At 40.1% G+C, this 20,531-nt stretch overlaps 1 protein-coding gene and 1 pseudogene across 28 annotated transcripts in view; both read right to left on the reverse strand.

Annotated features, from left to right (window-relative positions):
- LOC127484158 (large ribosomal subunit protein uL6 pseudogene) overlaps positions 1 to 20,522 on the reverse strand; it is a 42,293-nt pseudogene extending 21,771 nt beyond the window's left edge.
- Positions 1 to 20,531, reverse strand: part of LCOR (ligand dependent nuclear receptor corepressor) — a 129,211-nt gene that overhangs the window by 106,928 nt on the left and 1,752 nt on the right. The gene's annotated exons all lie outside the window — the stretch shown is intronic.

A 20,531-nucleotide genomic window follows, 5' to 3' on the forward strand; every position in this document is an offset into this window, starting at 1 on the left:
AAGCTACTGCCTGCAACAGCAGCATTCCATATGAGCACCAGTTTTAGTGTCCCAGCTGCTCCACTCTTGAGCTTCCTGCTAACGGGCTGGGAAAAGCAGCAGAAGATGGCTGAAGGGTTTGGGCCCCTGTCACCCACATGGAGACCTGAATGGTGTTCCAGGCTCCTGGCTTCAGCCTGACCCAACCTGTTTGTTGCAGGCATTTGGGGAGTCAATCAGTGCATAGAAGATCTCTCTCTCTCTCCCTTTCCCTTTTCTATCACTCTGCCTTTCAAGTAGATTCAACTAAATAAATAAAATTCCAGGAGACTTCTAAAGAAAAAAACAAGATGTTCCTACAATTTGTATGTAAATATAAGAGATCAAATACTGTATAACCAAGTCTTAAAAAGATGCAATGTTAAATACTTTAAATTCCAGATTATATAACAAACTCCCAGAAATCAACAAAAAGATAACACCAATTTTTAAATTAAATACTTACGCATCAGAAATACTTCAAGGGGCTGGCGCTGTGGCGTAGCGGGTAAAGCTGCTGCCTGTACTGCCTGCATCCCACATGGGCCCTGGTTCGAGTCCCAGCTTCTCCACTTCCAGTCCAGCTCTCTGCTACAGCTTGGGAAAGCAGTAGAAGATGGCCCAAGTCCTTGGGCCCCTGTACCCACTTGGGAGACCCGAAAGAAGCTCCTAGCTCCTGGCTTTGGATTGGCGCAGCTCCAGTCGTTGTGGCCATCTGGGGAGTGAACCAACGAATGGAAGACCATCCCCACCTCTCTGTAACTCTGCCTTTCAAATTAATTAAAAAAATACCCAGGATAGATAAATCTACAGATGCAAATTAGTAACTGTCAAAGGTGGGGCAAGGGATAGAATGAGGACTGACTGTTCTACAATTTGATTATGCTAATGATTGCAGTACTGTTAATAAAGAACTGATGAACTGTACATACTTTTAAGTGGTGAACTGTATATACTTTCAAGTGGTGAACTGTATGCTGTATCAATTATATCAATAAATTAACTAAGGAATTAATTATTATAACACAGATGATATTTTTAAGCCAAAGAAGCCAGACACAAGAATACATACTACAAGCTTCCTTTTATGAAATAAGAGTGTGAGCAAAACTAAGTGACAGTAATATAAATTAATATGCAGTGGGAAGCTGGCTATGTTCTATATCTTTGGGCAGAGGTCACAGAGGTGTAGACAACTGACATTAAGAACTGAATTTTAATTATATTTCAATAAAAGAATAAAAAAAAAAAACCTATTTTAGAAAAGAAAGACTGGGCTGGCGCCACGGCTCAATAGGCTAATCCTCTGCCTTGCGGTGCCGGCACACTGGGTTCTAGTCCCAGTCGGGGCGCTGGATTCTGTCTCGGTTGCCCCTCTTCCAGGCCAGCTCTCTGCTGTGGCCCAGGAGTGCACTGGAGGATGGCCCAGGTCTTTGGGCCCTGCACCCCATGGGAGACCAGGATAAGTGCCTGGCTCCTGGCTTCGGATCAGCGTGGTGCGCCGGCTGCAGCGCACCAGCCACGGCGGTCATTGGAGAGTGAACCAACGGCAAAGGAAGACCTTTCTCTCTGTCTCTCTCTCTCACTGTCCACTCTATTAAAAAAAAAAAAAAAAAAAAAGACTGACCTTAAAGAACTCACAGAGTGCCTGCTACAGAATGTCTCTGGGAACTGTACAGCTATGCATTTAAAGAAACATACAGTACCTGAGTACAACTGTGTCTTTTTTGCCTACAGCTTTTTTTTTTTTTAAGATATTTTATTTATTTACTTGAGAGGTATAGTTACAGATAGTGAGAGGGAGAGACAGAAAGGTCTTCCTTCCATTGGTTCACTCCCCAAATGGCCACAACAGCTGGAGCTGCACCAATCCGAAGCCAGGAGCTTCTTCCAGGTCTCCCATATGGGTGCAGGGACCCAAGGGCTTGACCCATCCTCTGCTGCTTTCCCAGGCCATAGCAGAGAGTTGGATGGGAAGAGGAGCAGTCGGGACTAGAACCGGCACCCATATGGGATGCTGGCACTGCAGGTGGAGGATTAACCTATTGCGCCACAGTGCCGGCCCTCCCTACAACTTTTTAAATAATATATGCAGCCAATGTCCCCCTTTCAATTTTCCATATTTCAGTTTTCCTAAATTTTTTCTAATACATGTATTCCACAGCCAAAATTGGGCCTTTTAAAGGCATATTTAAGTATACTAAGTGATGAAAAGGGAATACATTTATATAAATCTGAATCCTAAGAGGAAAATCAACATCTAATTTTCCATCATCTGAAAGCATAGTAATGTCTAGATGAATCCTTTCTACTAACCACTGTTCCCCTAGGTAATTCCTACTCATCTCTTTTTCCCCCTTCAAATCAACAGAACTTTTATTGCATTATTAAAATACACAAGACACAATCTAGGTTATTGTTTCTGTAGCCAGACAAGTGTGTTTTTTTTTTTTTTAGATTTATTTATTTATTTGAAAGACAGAGGTACAGAGAGGCAGAGGCAGAGGCAGAGAGAGGAGAGAGAGAGACAGAGGTCTTCCATCTGATGGTTCACTCCCCAGATGGCTGCAATGACCAGAGCTGTGCAGATCTGAAGCCAGGAGCCAGGAGCTTCTTCCGGGTCTCCCATGTGGGTGCAGAGGCCCAAGGACTTGGGTCATCTTCTACTGCTTTCCCCGGCCACAGCAGAGAGCTGGATTGGAAGTGGAGCAGCCGGGTCTTGAACCATATGGGATGGGCTTACAGCAAAAGCCCCAGTAGGACAACTTTTATGTCTTATTCATCCAGCCTGCTGAGCTGTTCCTTTTTCAGAGACATAGATACCATTCAAAAATTTTCTGATATCCTTATTTTTAATTGTTGTTGCCTACTGAATCAAAACAGCTGAATTTGAAACAAGTTCAATGTCATTTCCCTCAAGGACTAATTCACTTTTCTGGGCTTGAGACACTGAAAGGCAACACCTGGCCTCATCCGAACACTTTGGATATATTTTCCACCCAAGAAATTCAGATTTCAACAAGATACTTGTTGTCCTGAATAATCATGTTGATAGGGAAGTGAGCATACACAGACCTCATCTTGTAACGGAAGCCCAGTGTAAGCTCCTTGATCATATTCTGTACGTTGACTACAGATGGTGCGAACAGTTGCCAGTTCCTTTCTATTTCCCCACCATGTGTCAACCCAGAGCCTCTTCTTTTTCTTGAATCCAAGTTCTATATTGATGAGATTGAAGTCCCTCTGCAGGGTTCCTCTGGGTCCCTTCACAGTAACTGTGTGTCCCTTCAGATTGATGTCAACATTTTCTGTAATGTTAACAGTCTGATTGCTGAGAATGGTCTTCATTCTCACAGTAGATGTGGCAAAGAGCCTCCTACTCATCTTTTACCTCTCAAATTAAAATTTTTTTCAGAAATTTTGTATTTTTAATACTCAATTCCCCACTGCCCCTTCCATACACAATTATATACAAAGAACAATTCTTTTCAAAGCACTCATCTCATTCCCCACTGTGATTAATGTCCCTGTTTCTCCCATCAAGCTCTAAGTGTTATGCAAGCAGGAGCAGTCTGCCTTACATATCAACATATTCCTGCATAGTGCTTGGTAGCTAGTGGAGATGCTCATGAGACATGTTGCTCAATGAATAAATTCAAAATGCAATATCCAACCAAACCGTCTAAACAAAGATTGTCCCCAATGCAAACAAAGGGTTTTTTCCCCCTTGTTTGAAAAATCCACTGGAGTCAATATATCTTTATTTGACAGAGAACATTTTGGATTAGTATCTATGAGTCACCGAGTAACTACTTCCTTGTCAACCTAGTTAACAGAATATAGGATTGGCTCTGTGTCATTAGTTTCTGCCTCTTGATCCCTTCTTAATTGGGCACACTTATTCTTATTTATTACCTTTAATCTCTATTGTGTATTTTACTATGTACTTCTCCTGTAGTCTCTAAGATATCAGTCTTAATGAAATTAAGTAACAACATTTATAAACTCAGCCAAGACAATATTTAATGGCATTATTAGCTGGAAAAAGAACTGTTCAGGGACAGCAATTTCAGATCAAAATGTTAACATATATAGCGGCATTACCACCAAAAGTTCAAGCAGTTTTTCCAACATTCAGTAAACAGAATGCTGACAAAGAAAGGAATGAAGTGCCAAAAAGAACAAATAAAACAGGCAGGTTAGAGATAAAAAGGAAACACAGAATCATAAAAGGCATCTAGCATTTTGTACAACACATTAAAGGAAGGCAAAAACATCTACAAAAATTAACTTATACTGACTAGGTAACAATTATTTTAGCAACTTGCCTAGGATACATACAAGATGAGGCCTTAAGGCAAAATTTGAACAATTTTCTATAATCCTTTCAAGTAGTTAAAAGAGACTATGCAAAACCCGTCTGACACCCCACAGGCTTGAAAAGAGTGGAATAAGAATGTTTATGCTTTATCAGTCATACACTCTAAGCTTCCTAAACCATTAACAATGCAATTGAATTTTATTCTTAACAGATTCAGAAGGGATTCTGAATATGCAAAAATTCAGAAATAAGATGCTCAACCTCATCATAACGGAAATGCCAATGAAAACCACTCTGAGAACTTTTTTACCTATGAAATACACACAAATCCTACAGTCAGATGCAGTACTATATTGGTAAGGTTGTGAAGACTCCTTCTCCTAACCAGAATCTTCCTACAACGATGAGCAGACTACAAAATTATTTCATCCATGTAGATGGCAACTTAGTAAAATCTCAAGTATAGGGCCTGCGCTGTGGTGTAGTGGGTAAGGCTGCCGCCTCCAGTGCCGGCAGCCTATATGGGCACTGGATCAAGTCCTGGCTGCTCCACTTTTGATTCAGCTCTCTGCTACGGCCTAGGAAAGCAGAATATAGCCCAAGTGGATGGAAGACCTCTCTCTCTCTGCCTCTCCTTCTCTGTATAACTTTGACATTCAAATCAATAAATAAATCTTAAAAAAATCACTAGTTTCCTTTCTTTAAAAAAAAGTTATTTATTTGAAAGTCAGAGTTACACAGAGAGAGAAGGAGAGGGAGAAGGGGAGAGACAGAGAGAGTGAGTGAGTGAGACAGAGACAGAGAGAGGTGTTCCATCCACTGGTTCACTCACCAAATGGCAGCAACAGCCAGAGCTGGGCCGATCCGAGGCCAGGAGCTTCCTATGGGTCTCCCACGAGAGTGCAGGGGCTCAAGGACTTGGTCATCTTCTACTGCTTTCCCAGGACATAGCAGAGAGCTGGATCAGAAGCAGAGCAACTGGGACTTGAACCAGTGCCCGTATGGGATATCAGCACTGCAGGCAGTGGATTTTCCCGCTATACCACAGTGCTGGCCCTGAATACTTTTTACACATTAACTCAGCAATTCCATTCCTGGAAATCTATCTTACAAGCACCAGCACACATAGGAAATAACTTAAATATAGTATTATTCTCTGCTGTAGTTAAGGATAAGTGTAGACTGTAAACTCACATGTTCAATAACCACCTAGTTAAATAAAAAGTACACCCATACAATGGAATACAATGCAGTTGTGAAAAAGGAGAATGTTCTCTACATATATTAATATGGGAAGACAGCTAAGACCTATTAAATGAAAAAAAGCAAGGAATACCACTGTGTATTTTATAAGCGATCATTACACATAAGAAGGGGGAAATTAAAAACTAGTAATGTCTGCTTTTATTTTTGTAAACAAAACTGAAATACACAGCAGAAATACTCTAGGGGCAGGCAAATGGTACACAGTGAAGATACTACTTGGGACACCCACATACCATAACCAGAATGCTTGCTTCAGTCCAGGCTATCCAGGCTATCCTGCTCCCCACCCAGCTTCCTGCTAATGTACACTGTGGGAGACAGCAGATGGTGGCTAAAGTATGTGAGTGCCTGTCAATCCAAAGTCCCAGACTGGGTTCTAGGCTCTTGGTTTTTGACCCAGAAGATTGAAGATCTCTCTCCATATTGCTTTTCCTTTCTCTTTTTCTCTCTGCTTCCCAAATAATATAAAAAAAATTTTTTTAAAGTAAAACATGATATGGTTGTTGATTTCAAAGGTCTTGCTGACCAGGGTCTTGCAGGCAGCATCAGGACAAAGAAAGGGGAAGGAAGAAATAAATAAAACACACGGGCCAGCACTGTGGCGCAGTGGGTTAAAGCCCTGGCCTAAAGCAGCAGCATCCCATATGGGCACCGGTTCTACTCCCAGCTGCTCTTCATCCGCTCCAGCTCTCTGTCATGGCCTGGGAAAGCAGTAGAAGATGGCCCAAGTCCTTGGGCCCCTACACCCATACGGGAGACCAGGAAGAAGCTCCTGCCTCCTGGCTTCGGATTGGCACAGCTCCGGCCATTGAAGCCATCTGGGGAGTTAGCCAGTGGATGGAGTACCTCTCTCTCTCTACCTCTCTCTGTAACTCTGTTGTTCAAATAAATAAATCTTTAAAAAGTAAATACATAAAATATAACAAGTGGTCATACCTGTACACTAAAAAAAAAAAAAAAAAAAAGGCTGTGTTTTGTAGTTCTAAGACTTAAATTGAGAATGAGGACTGGCAGGATATAGAGAGGTGAGAATGAAGGAGGTTGGAATCAGGTATCTTGGGAGGTCTTACAAGATGGTTAAAGAACCTTTATTCAGAGTCAGTGTTGTGGTAGAGGGTTTTTAAGCTGCTGCCTGAAATGCTGGCATCCCATTTGAGTGCTGCCTCGAGTCCCAGCTGCTCTACTTCCAATCAAACTCCCTGCTCATGCACCAGGGTAAGAGGTGGAAAATGGCTCAAGTACTTGGGTCCTTGAACCCGTGTGGGAGACCTGGATGAAGCCTCTGGCTTTGGACTAGCACAGCCCTGGCTTTTCTGGAGGTGAACCAGTGGATGTAAGTGCTCTCTCTCTCTCTCTGTAACTCTATCAAATAAATGAATCTTTAAAAAAGAAATCCTTTTCCCGTCCCTAATTCTTTTTTTTTTTTTTTTAAGATTTATTTATTTTATTTCAAAGAGTTACACAGAGAGAGGTAGTGGTAGCGGCAGCGGTAGCTGTAGAGAGAGGGGGGTCTTCCATCTGATGGTTCACCCCCTAAATGCTGGCTTGATTCAAAGCTAGGAGCCAGAACCTTCTTCAGGGTCTCCCATGCGGAGACCAAGCACTTGGACCAAGTGCTTGGATCATCTTTCACTACTTTTTCACACCACAGCAGAGAGCTGGATCAGAAGTAGAGCAGCCAGGACTGGAGCCCATATGGGATGCCGGCGCTGCAGGCAGCAGCATTACCTGCTACACAACAGCACCAGCCCTATGGCCCAAATTCTTGATTCCTCCATACACTAAGGCTCTTTGCCATATAACTTTTTTTTTTTCAAGATTTTTATTTAGGCCAGCGCCACGGCTCAATAGGCTAATCCTCTGCTTGCAGTGCCGGCACACCAGGTTCTAGTCCTGTAGGGCACCGGATTCAGTGCAGCGCGCTGGCTGCAGCAACCATTGGGGGGTAAACCAATGGAAAAGGAAGACCTTTCTGTCTCTCTCACTGTCCACTCTGCCTGTCAAAAAAAAAGAAAGGATGGCCCTTTCCATCATTTAAGAAAAAAGATTTTTATTTATTTATTTGACAAGTAGAGTTACAGACAGTGAGAGAGAGAGAGAGACAGAGAGAAATGTCTTCCTTCCGCTGGTTCACTCCCCAAATGGCCGCCACGGCCGGCGCTGTGCCGATCCGAAGCCAGGAGCCAGGTGCTTCTTCCTGGTCTCCCATGCTGGTGCAGAGCCCAAGCACTTGGGCCATCCTCCACTGCCCTCCCAGGCCACAGCATAGAACTGGACTAGAAGAAGAGCAACCAGGACTAGAACCCGGCGCCCATATGGGTTGCAGGGCCACAGGCAGAGGATTAACCAAGTGAGCCACGGTGCCAGCCCCTGCCATATAACTTTATAATACCTTCCCACCATGACTGTCAGCTTTATCATACATTTTGCTTTAGCCAAGGAAATATTAGTGACATTACATAAGCAGAGGCTTGAAAAAATGCTTTCTAATTTCTCATTACTTTGTATTCTTCTGCCATGAACAGCTATCCTGAAGGTAAAGCATAACTGTCAGAAAACCAACTAGTCAACCAACATCACTCCAGACTCCAACCACACCTACTCCAGACATGAAGAAAGTCAACCTAAGCAAGTCAGCTAAGATCAACAGTGCCAACTACCAAGTCCCACCCAAATCAGCTGAACCCTAGACCTGTGAACTTGACAAACACTTCTAGTTATGTCACAAAGTTGTGAAATGGTTTAATATGCAGCATGACTGTGGTAACAGATAACTGAGACACTATGTTATGGCAGCAGGTTGATAAATTTTTTTAAATTTATTTATTTATTAAATTTATTTATTTGAAAGACAGAATTACATAGAAAAAAAAGAAAGAGGTCTTCCATCTGCTGGTTCACTCCCCAGATGGTCGCAATAGCCGGAGCTGCACCAATCCAAAGCCAGGAGCCAGGAGCCAGGAGCTTCTTCTGGGTCTCCCATGTGGGTGCAGGGGCCCAAGGACTTGGGCCATCCTCCACTGCCCTTTTGGGCCACAGCAGAGAGCTGGACTGGAAGAGGAGCAACTGGGCTAGAACCCGGTGCCCATATGGGATGCCGGCGCTGCAGGTGGAGGATTAACCAAGTGAGCCATGGCGCCAGCCCCGACTTTTTTTTTAAGAAAACCCAAGTCCCACAGAGATTTATTTATAGCTCCTGAAAACTCCTGCCTAAAGTCTTCTCATCTAACATAAAAAATTTCAGCTTTGCTTTTCCATCTTTAACCTACTTATGCAGCTACCTTTGCCTTTCATCAATAAAATGTATTAATCTCTGATTTGGAAATGTTATATAAAAGTAAACAATTCTTCATCAAAGGATAAGGAGGTCAAGAGAATGTTACCTTTTAGGTAAGACTATACATTTATAGCTATAGGTCTTTGTGAAACTGTTTTCAGAAGAAATATTTGATTTCTGGTTCTCAGATAAGCTTTCATAACATGACAGAATTTATTTTAATAAATACCATACAGTGAAAAGCTGTACATCACAAATATACAAATAAAAACTGCTGCATTAAGGCTCACAAAGAAAACAGCTTTTATCACTTCACTCATACTTGTTTTGACCTTTAAAAAGTCAATAAAGCAAAATTCTAACACCTCTTAAAAACTGTTGGAAATGATTCTATATTATTTTATCCTATGTATTCTCTTTGAAGAACAGAAACCAGATCTAGATAGATGTAAGAGCAATAAAAAATAATATTGCTGAAGATAACTGAGAAGTTCCAAATAGATAAACATGAAATAAAATTTTAATGCACTGACTATTTGGCCACTGGTGACATATTAAAAGCATTTTTAAAAGACATATTATTCTAGGGGCCGGCGCTGTGGTGTAGCAGGTAAAGCTGCCACCTGCAATGCCGGCATCCCATGTGGGTGCCAGTTCGAGTCCTGACTGCTCCACTTCTGATCCAGCTCTCTGCTATGGTCTGGGAAAGCAGAAGAACATCTTGGGCCCCTGTATCCATGTGGGAGACACGGAAGAAGTTTCTGGCTCCTGGCTTTGGATCAGCACAGCTTGGCTGTTTTGGTCAACTGGGGAGTGAATCATCAGATGGAAGACCTCTCTCTCTCTCTCTCTCTCTCTCTCTCTCTCTCTCTCTCCTCTCTGTGTGTAACTCTGATTTTCAAATAAAATAAATAAATCTTTAAAAAAAGAAGATATATTGTTCTATTAAATACTCATAGAGAAATGACTACTTTGAAGACTTTGTCAGTAATGATTACCAATGATTCATGGACTTCCTAATGTCCACCCATAATTAAAGGATCACCAACTGTGATCAGATACGCTTTTCACACAACTGAAACTTTGTCAGCTTCCTTATTAGCTGAAGGAAAATCCACATAACCTAATACATGATGAAATTAGTAGTTAGACAATAAATCATGTCACAAAGAAGCCACACCTCAACAAAGGGAAATACAAACATTTATGTTCCTTTCATTTTTTTAATTCTTCGTGAAAGCTTATTTAGATGGGAATGTCTCCATATTATTACCTTTGTCACATTATCTTCCTGTGCCTGCTATAGGAAGCATTATTTTGTCTAAACAATTTATCATTTTTCGATTTGCCCAATCTCCCCTTCTCAGCAAGTATGCAGTAGTACTCAGCAACTTCTCTTAAAAAATTATTTATTTAATTTCAAAGTCAAAGAGAGAGAAAGAGAGAGATCTTCCATCTGCTGGTTCACAATGGTGGCCAAAACGGCTAGCTCTGGGCCAGGCAGAAGCCCAGAACTTCTTCTAGGTCTCCCATGAATGGGGCAGAGGCCCAAGCACTTGGGTCATCTGCTGCTGCTTTTTCCAAACCATCAGCAGGAAGCTGGATTGGAAGTGGAGTAGTCAGGACCCTAACCAGTACCCACGTGGTTTACTGGCGTTACAGGTGGTGGCTTTACTCAATACACTACAACACTGGCCCCAACAACTTCCCTTTATATCACACATTTTAAAATATTTATTGCCAAATGCACCAAATCTAAGTCACAGAGACTAGATCCAAGAAGGCAATTGGCTAACATCCAGGAGTCATGAATTCTGACCTCAATGTGCTTTCCCTTATTTGCCCCTCCAACCCTACTGTGGTCTCTGGGAAGGATATGAATAGAAGACAAGACCAAACACCTGTACACTGTTATCCTAAGGTCTTTGCTGGTGCACACTTGAAGCCTAGAACCAGCATCCCTTGGATATTCTTTGCTGTCTTTCCTCTCTAAGCATATACTCAAAACTCAGTTAATTGTAAAAAGTATTAAAGTAGCTAAACATTCACTTTGGAAATCTATTGAGCTCCAAATACTGTAACAAAACTAAAAAATAAAAAAATAAAAAAATAAAATTGGCTGGCACCACGGCTCACTAGGCTAATCCTCCGCCTGCGACACCAGCACCCTGGCTTCTAGTCCCGGTTGGGGCGCTGGATTCTGTCCCAGTTGCTCCTCTTCCAGTCCAGCTCTCTGCTGTGGCCCGGGAAGGCAGTGGAGATTGGCCCAAGTGCTTGGGCCCTGCACTAGCATGGGAGACCAGGAGGAAGTACCTGGCTCCTGGCTTTGGACTGGTGCAGTGTGCCGGCCATAGCGGCCATTTGGGGTGTGTGTGTGTGTGTGTGTGTGTGTGTGTGTGTGTGAACCAACGGAAAGGAAGACCTCTCTCTCTCTCTCTCTCTCTCTCTGCCTAACTCTGCTTGTCAAAAAAAAAAAAAAAAAAAAAATCAAGCAAGTAAAAAGGAAAAACAAGCAGTACTATAACAGCTGAGGAGAAAGTGAAAGTGACAAGGGATTTAATTCTAGCCCAGAGAACAGAAAGTAATTTATCATTTATGGCAAGATTATGGGTAAAGAAACCAGAATTCTTGATTTACATAAAGCAGTAAGTAATCAGTAACTAGAAACAAAGGCAAAGCAACAAGAAATTCTTAAAGAATTTACCTATATGTGTAAAGTTTAAGATTAAAGAGTACTGGATTCTGAGTTACAATCCCAAGTCTACTACTCTATAGCTTAATGACCATGAATGAAATAATTAACCTCTCTAAATCTGCTTCTCCACTTCTCTGGCACATATGACAGAGTATGTGCCATATGTGCCATATTTTAAGAATACTAATTAGGCCGGCACTAAAGCTCACTATGCTAATGCTCCACCTGCGGTGCCGGCACCCTGGGTTCTAGTCCTGGTTGGGGCGCCAGATTCTGCCCCTATTAATAGTGAACCTGAAAGATGGAAAGAAAAGAGAATTAGAGAATATTCAAGGGGAAGGTATAAAGATAAAAGCTACATACAACCTAGCAAATATGCCTGATTGAAGTGAAGGAAGACTATGAAGGTAAAAGCCCAAAACTATGTACTGGGAATAATTAACATACACACACAAAAAAATACAAGAAAAACGAGAACATCAAAATAAATAAATGAAGAGACAGGCATTTGAAGCAATGGTTAAGACACTATTTGGGGCACCTACAACCACATCAGAGTGCTTGGATTCAACTCTCATCTCTACTTCTGATCCATCTTCCCATTACTGAGTACCCTGGGAAGCATCAGGCACAAGTAAGTTGGGCCCCTGTCACCAACTACAGTTCCCTGGCTCCTCTCACTACGGACTGGGCCTACCAAACCATGGCCGTTTTGAGCATCTGGGGAGGGAACTTGTGGCTGGAAGACCTCTCTCTCTCCCTTTCAAATACATAAATAAAAAAACATTTTAAAAAAAATATTAATGTAGAGGCTAGTGAGGTGGCAAAGTGGGTAAAGATGTCACTTGTGATATCAGCATCCCATACGAAAGTGCCAGTTCAAGTTCTGGCTTCTTGCTTCCCACCCAGCTTCCTGCTAATGCACAAATACTTGGGCTCCTGCCACCCACATAGGAGACCAAGTTCCTAGCTCTGACTTTGGCATGGCCCAGATCAGCCGTTATGGACATTTGGGGAGTGAATAGCAGATGGACTATATCTCTGTGTCTCTCCCTCTCACTTTATCACTCTGCCTTTCAAATAAATAAAATGAATCATAAAAAATTAATGAATGTATGGTCTTAATTTAACAAATTCAGTAATTCCTTCCTGCATGCATATTGTATGCCATGCCAAAAATTTTCTTAAACCATTCTAAATGTTACTAATTGAACTTGTTACTTAAAATAGGTATGAATTCTATTGTAAATTAAAACACATTTCATTATGGAAATTCAGATTTACACATATGAGATTTCTCTTTAACCAAGCAAGATATTCCCTACACATTCTTTTAATGAGTTTTTCCTCCCCATTTATATCGTGAATTTAGAAAAGGTATATGCTTTTACACTCTCTACTTTTATGCACAGTAACAACTGGTTTATAATGATTCAAATTTTATGAAAAATAAGCCAGTCCTGAGTCACAGCCTATCTAATAATACCAACAAAAACAATACTAATTATACAACAGTTTTTTCAATAATAGTAAATCTAATGAGAAAACATTGGTGTTCAAAGCATCTTTTAACCCAAAATTAGGTCGTGGTGTATATCATTTTTAACAGAAGTTATTTTAAAAAATACCTAATTTTAGATAGCACTTTAAGCAATTTGAACAGAAAAGTTACTTCTATTTCATTCTTACCTGAGAAGTTAAATATCTCAGATATTTCTAACATTAAAATATTATACAATTGTTTCTGTGGATAACAGGAAAGTATTTACGCTAAGCTATACAAAAGCTGATTGTTTTAAGAGTATTTTAAATGTTTTCCAACTGACCGACTGTTCTTTAAAACCCATTCTTCTATGTTTCTAAATAAAGATAATGAAATGTGTGCAAGTTTTCTGAAAAGTATAAAGTGCACTTTGAAGACAAGACAGTAATATCATTAATATTTGTTGATAAATTTATGCTATTTGTGTCCAGTTTTAAAAAGGCAATTTATAGTGCTTACCAAAAAATCTTATAAGACAATTTTTTTATATGATCCTCTTAAAACTTCGCAAAACTGTGATAGGCTGATTTTTAACAATTCAGAAGTTTCTAAGAAATGCTGCTTTACCTCAAATGGAGTTTTTGTACTATAATAGTGGTTATAGGATTGTAAGGTACAACTGGGAATTTTTTTCTCTTTAGGATGAGATGTCTCAAGCATATTATTCATTCCTACTTCCCCAATATGAAAATGTGAAATGTCAGTCTAAACCAGTGGTTACACCTGCAGTTTTTTCTTTCAGCCACACCTTTGATTCACCCTGCTCTTACAATTAAAAAATGCACATAACATAAAACTGGACCCTTCTGTTACCCTGAATTACAAGAATTTCATTATACTAAGAGCAGTTAATACAAATATAAAAGTGGTTTATACTTGAAACATCATTGGATTACAAAACATTGAGTTCAAAAAAGTGATTAAGCGACATACTAACAGAACCCACAGTTCTCTTTATTTAAAAACAAGTAAAAATGTGGAACAGAAGTAATAAAAAGGGGCTGGTGCTGGGGCATAGCACCTGCAGTACGGGTTCAAGACCTGGCTGCTCCCCTTCTGATCCAGCTTTCTACTATCGCCTGGGAAATTTGGGGCCCTACACCTGTGTGAGGAACTTGCAAGAAGCTCCTGGCTCCAGGCTTCAGATCAGCCCTGCTCCAGCCATTGCAGCCACTGGGAGTGAACCAGTGGATGGAAGATCTGTCTCTTTGTAACTCTGCCTTTCAAATAAATAAATAAATCTTTAAAAAAAGGCATAAAAAGACAAATATCATTGGAAACTGTGAATCATTGCTGCATACTTTTCATAACTTGCCCCTCATAATCCATTAAAAAAATTTTGCAGAATTATTCTTTTACCTACCTTACAGGATGCTCAACTGTATCCTTAAAATCATCATTACATCTAACACTCCACGTCAGACCAAATCTAATCACTCCAAAAAAAGAGAGAAACTAAGAGTAACAACAAAATGCAAAACAACCCTTTGAAAACAGTATTTAGTTTAGCATCAGGAAACAAAATCTTAAAATTGTTTACCATAAACTGTAATTTGTCAGATTTCTAAGTTTTATAAAAGGCAAAAAAAAGTAATCTTGGATTTCAAAGACAGTTAGTGTACAGATTTCTATGCAAACTACCCAAAAGTAGAACAGATTCAGACAAAACATTTGTGATACAGCAATATACTAGTAATCCTATCCTACCCAAACCCATTATTTATTATCCAAAATTTTAGCATAAAACAGATTCAAATAATATGGCATAACCATATTATCTGAACTTGGTATTTTGACCCCTCACTTTAGAATAGCAAGAACTTAGATTTAGATATAGCAAGATATAGCTGTATTGTTAGCACAATTCTACCAAATAACTAATAATTTTTTTTTTTTTTTTTTGACAGGCAGAGTTAGACAGTGAGAGAGAGAGAGAGACAAAGGTCTTCCTTTCCATTGGTTCATACCCCAAATGGCTGCTACAGCCGGCGCACTGCGCCAATCCAAAGCCAGGAGCCAGGTGCTTCCTCCTGGTCTTCCCATGCAGGTGCAGGGCCTAAGCACTTGGGCCATCCTCCACTGCCTTCCCGGGCCACAGCAGAGAGCTGGACTGGAAAAGGAGCAACCGGGACAGAATCTGGCGCCCCAACCAGGACTAGAACCCGGGGTGCCAGCACTGCAGGTGGAGGATTAGCCTATTAAGCCACGGCGCTGGCCCAAATAACTAATAATTTGAATAATTCATAGAAAAGGGTTAAAAGGAAGTTTCTAAAAACATGTTTATTTTTAATTTTCATCTACTTGAAAGAGAGAAAAAAAGCACGCACACACTTTCATCAGTTGGTTCACCCTCCAAGAGCCCGCAACAGCCAGGTCTGGCCCAGGTCAAAGTATGGAATCCACAATGGGATCCTAGCCTTCCATGTGGGTGGCAGAAGCCCAAGCACCCAAGCCATCATCTGCTGCCTCTCGGGGTGTATTTGTAAGAAATGACTGGAAGAGTAGCCTTGACTCAACTTGGCATGCTGATACAGGACGCACATATCCCAGACAGTGGCTCAATCCCCTGTGCCACAACCACAGTCCTAGGAAGTCTTTCTCAAGCAACTCTATGGCACTAGGATCATTCCAGTATTTCCTTCACATGGCATCCTGTAGTTTAGCTCGTTACAATATATCTGCTTATGTGTTAATCTGGAATCATTTGCAAATTGATGGTATGATGAGAATAAAATATCAGCAAGGTATATAATGGTAAGGGTCTAGTATCCAGAACATATAAAAAACACCAACTCAACAAAAATGCAACCCAAATAATATATGAGCAAGAGATCTGAAGAGACATGTCTCCAAAGACGATATACATATGGCCAACAAGCAGGTAAAAAGATCCTCACATCATTAGTCATCAGAGAAATACAAATCAAAATCACAATGAAGAACCACTTCAAACCCACAAGGAGAGATTAAATATAAAGCACAAAGAAACTGTTGTAGATGTGGAGAAATTGAAGCCCTCACATCAGCAATGCTGATGGGAATGTAAGATACAGCAACTACTTTGTAGTTCCTCAAAAAATTAAAAACACATCATTATGATCCAACAATTACATCGTGGGCACAAACTCAAATGAATTAAAAACATGTTTTCACAACAGCATTATTCTTAACATCCAAATAGTGCAAACAACCCAGATGTCTACTGACTGATGAATAAACAAAATGTGGTATTTCAATGCATGCTATTTAGCCATAAAAGGAATAAAAATGCTGATAAATGCTATAGCCTAGAAAAACTTTGAAAGCATGCTCAAAGAAGCCAGACATCAAAAGGCCACATACTGTATGATTCTATTTACATGAAAATTTCCAAAATAGAGAAATCTGTAGGTAAGTGCTTGCTAGGAACTGGTTCATAGAAGGAATGGGAAATAATTACCTGTAAATAGTTCTTATTGGGTAACAAAAATATCCTTGGGGCATTTATTGTGGTGCAGCAGGTAAAGCTTCCACTTGGGAAGCCTGCATCCCATGCACTCCTAAATGGAGTGGCGGTTCAAGTCCCAGCTTCTCCATACTTCTGATCCAGCTTTCTGCTCATGTGCCTGGCAGGCAGATGATGCTCTGAGTACTTGGGTTTCTGCCACCCACATGGGAGACCTGGAAGGAGAGTCTGGCTCCTGGCTCTGGCCTGGCCTAAGCCCTAGCTGTTGCAAGCATTCAGGAAGGGAACCAATGGACAAAAGATTAGTCACTCTGCCTTTCAAATAAGTAAATAAATCTTTTTTAAAAAATGCTCTGGAATTAAACAGTGATATAATTCACAACCCTGTGAATTAACTGCAAACCACTGAATTGTATACTTCAAAAGGGTGAATTTTATGCCATGTAAATTATATCTCAAAAAAATTAAAAAGAGAAAAAAACAAGGTATGGATTACAGTATTTTGGATACCTCCTAAATGCAAGATTTAAGTCAATAAAATGAGTTAAGATTCTACTGGATTACCTCCAAGGAAACGTCCAAGTGTATGGAACACGGAAAAATAAAAAGGTTTCTTAAATATTTGCAGATAGACAAAATAATTTGTACAGTTGCAATATTAAGCTTTTAACTTCAAGCTACAAAAAAAAAAAAAAAAAAGCTTTGTTTATTCTCATCTAACATCACAAATTCAGATTCCATACAGCAGATGGATGGGAAGAAGAAAGAATCCAGATGGACAGACATAAAGGAAGTAAGAAGCAAGACAGGTTCAGAGGCACATCAAAACAAATCAAGCCCCTGTGCAGAGCTTCCAGAATCAGTCTGCATGCCAACAAAAAAAAGCAATCTCATTATTCAACATACACCTTTATTTGCCACACTTAAGAAATACCAAATCCAACATACATGGATGAAAATTTACCAATACTAAGGGTATTCAAAGAATGACTATGCCACTGATTTTACACAATTTCAAAAACTGTGTCATGTTTTGTTCAATGAAATAAGATGTAACCTCCAACTGAGCCTACTTATTAGAAGACAGTATTGCTGCAGATGATATTAATGTCCCTGTCAGATTGGTTAAGAATCTGTGTCATTGTTTTAGTTAGTAGAATCCTTAAAAAAGCAAACATTCTTCCTCCCAGCTAAGGAAAGAAATGTGTTGCAAACCCAAAGTTGCCTAACAAAAAGTCTCTTCTTCATAATCTGCATTTACAAATCCTAAAACCTACCTTTACAAATCTGATCACCTACCCGTCCCAGGCACTTATCGTGATGGACAATTCAAACAACTCACTTCTGTCCTCTTCCACTTCTGCCCACCCTCTCACAAATGCAATGTCTTGTCCATATTCACCAAAAAGCCACCACTTTCTGCAGACCTTCCTTCATCTAGGAGATTTCTTTAATTTCTAAACACACCTAGCATGAGTTTGCATCATCAAATGACACACTATGCCTTGTATGGTAACTGAATCTTCACTAACAAAAAGCTCCTGAAAGTTAGGGCAGTTTCTCCAAATATCCTTACCTGACCACAGTGCTGTTACAAGGCAGCCACTTAATAAATAATTATGTGAAGTAAGCATTTACCTAGCACTGCCTTCGGTTCCTAAAAGGAGCATTAATATTAAGCAGGTACTCAAAAGTGGCAAGTTCCCATAGAAATTGACTAACCAATTCTCACTATGTAAAAAATTCCAGTCCATCCTATATAGCCCCATAAGGCTAACAAATGAATTGCTCCAGCTAAAAGTACATTTGAGGGGCTTAGGGAAACAGGAAATAACTTTCTGTAACTCACAGAGATTCATTCTACTGTCCTTTTTTGGCCAACCTAGAGCTAAAATGAAATCACTACAAGTGTCCGCAAAGCGGGTAGAGAGCTTCTTGAGAATACAGTTAGGGTGAGGAGCAGCCCAGCAATAGGTTACACATCACACAGCAGAGAGAGCCTAGTCTTCCCAGAATCTCCACTGATCATCGGCGTCCCAGAGGACCCCTTAGTAACCAGTCACCTGGAAACCAAATATCCATCTTGATCACAATCACTGTCTGAACCCACTGTAGGTCATGCATCCATAATCTGAAAATCCAAACCTTTCTCAGCACTAACATGACCCTCAAAAGGGTTCAGATTTGGGATTTTCAAATTAGGGATGTTCTACTGGTAAAAACTATGTAAATATTCCAAAATCCAACAAAGTCCGAAATCCAAAACACTTCTGGTCCCAAGCATTTTGGATAAGGAATAATAAATCTTCAATAACTCCAATTCAACCAAACCAGTCACAGAATCAACAGCTCCTCCTCCACCACCAGTATCCCTTTCTTCCCTTAAAAAAGAGGGAGATAAGATTTTGAAAATGAGAATGCATTTTTAATCCTGAGATTAATGTAAATTAAGTATCATTTAAAAACTAAATGACCCTTAAGTATTAAGATAATCAGTCAAGAAATCAAACAGAAGGCTAACTGTTCAGAACCAATCTCATTAAAATAAAGAGGAATTACTACATCTGGTAGTAAACAACACAGTCACCTTTTGGATTTCATGAAGACCACTGCCATTCCTTATAAATGCACAGAGTTCTTCCTCTTAGCATCTCCTCTTACACGACAAAAATCACAAATAATAAACAGAAAAAAACCGTGAGGCTGAGCTGATTTTAGTTGGGAGACTATCAATACATATTACTGCTCAGGGTAAAATACTGCTCTGGACTCTGGACTCAATTCCTCTTGAACTTTACTACCTTCAAGAGGGAATCTGGAGTGAAGAATATGTTCTTAAAAACTGAACTCCAGATTGAAATGCTCCTTCAAAAAAGGTGGATCTAAATTTTAATGCTCAACTTATGTATTTATGTAAGTATTTTACCAGCTGTAATACAAAGAAACTCCTAAAACATCTTGTCAAGCAGGAACAACTAACCACTAAGGATAGGTAGCAATGACTGATAAAAAGGGGACCTGAGGCAGAAGACAGGGATTCAAAGCAAACAGAATTAGAATAAGATAAACAACTTATTAAAAACCACCTAAAATAAACACCAATATTAACTTTAAAAACCTACAGGGTTATATCTGTCATTTCAAAATCTTCTAAAAATTAATAAGCCCTACTGAAAGAAACCAATCACTAAGAAAACTGAAACAAATACAAGTAAAAATTTAGCATTTTATATTACCACAATTCTGTCAACCCATTCATTCCATGTTTCTCAGAACCTCCTGTATCTGCTCTTAAGTGAGGGCTACTACTAACACATGATTCTGAGAAGGGCTTAACCCAATGAAACATTTCAGCAAATGTATGACAGACTTGAAAGAATAAACAAGAAGAGTTTATGATAACTGATCGCCAAAAGGCTATTTCCTGGAGGGAAAAGCTGGGTTTGCACTGACAGGAGAATTTTTAAATCCAACCAACAAGACAAATTATACCAGAAAACCGACCCATGCTTTTATTCTTTACACAAGCATATGCTTTCAAACGTACTTTTAACCTTTGGACAACCAAAGTGATACCAGATACCGTAAAGCATTGTTGCCTATGCGAGCGTTCATTTCGATGTCACAGTCGAAATCCTTAACAAAACTCACATAACACATTCTGATGAAAACTACAGAAATGGAAAGGCTTGTAATTCTCGAGGTAAAGGCTACCTTATTTTTCACTTGTTCAAAGTTTCAGTTTTGCTTTTTAATCCATGACAGAAAACATCCCTTGTGGGACACTGCAGAGGGCAGACCCTCCTGTCAGGCCAGAAGAGTCTAACACAAAGACACCGCGCTAACCAAGTGCTGTAATTCTTCCAAACTGAGCCTCTCCACACCCCCTCCACCCTTCCCCCCAACAGATATGTCTATTAAATCAGTGTCTGTTCTCCCCCTCGCACAACAAAGAGAACTTCTCAC

The sequence above is a fragment of the Oryctolagus cuniculus genome, chromosome 15, assembly GCF_964237555.1.
Source record: "Oryctolagus cuniculus chromosome 15, mOryCun1.1, whole genome shotgun sequence".
NCBI lineage: Eukaryota > Metazoa > Chordata > Mammalia > Lagomorpha > Leporidae > Oryctolagus > Oryctolagus cuniculus.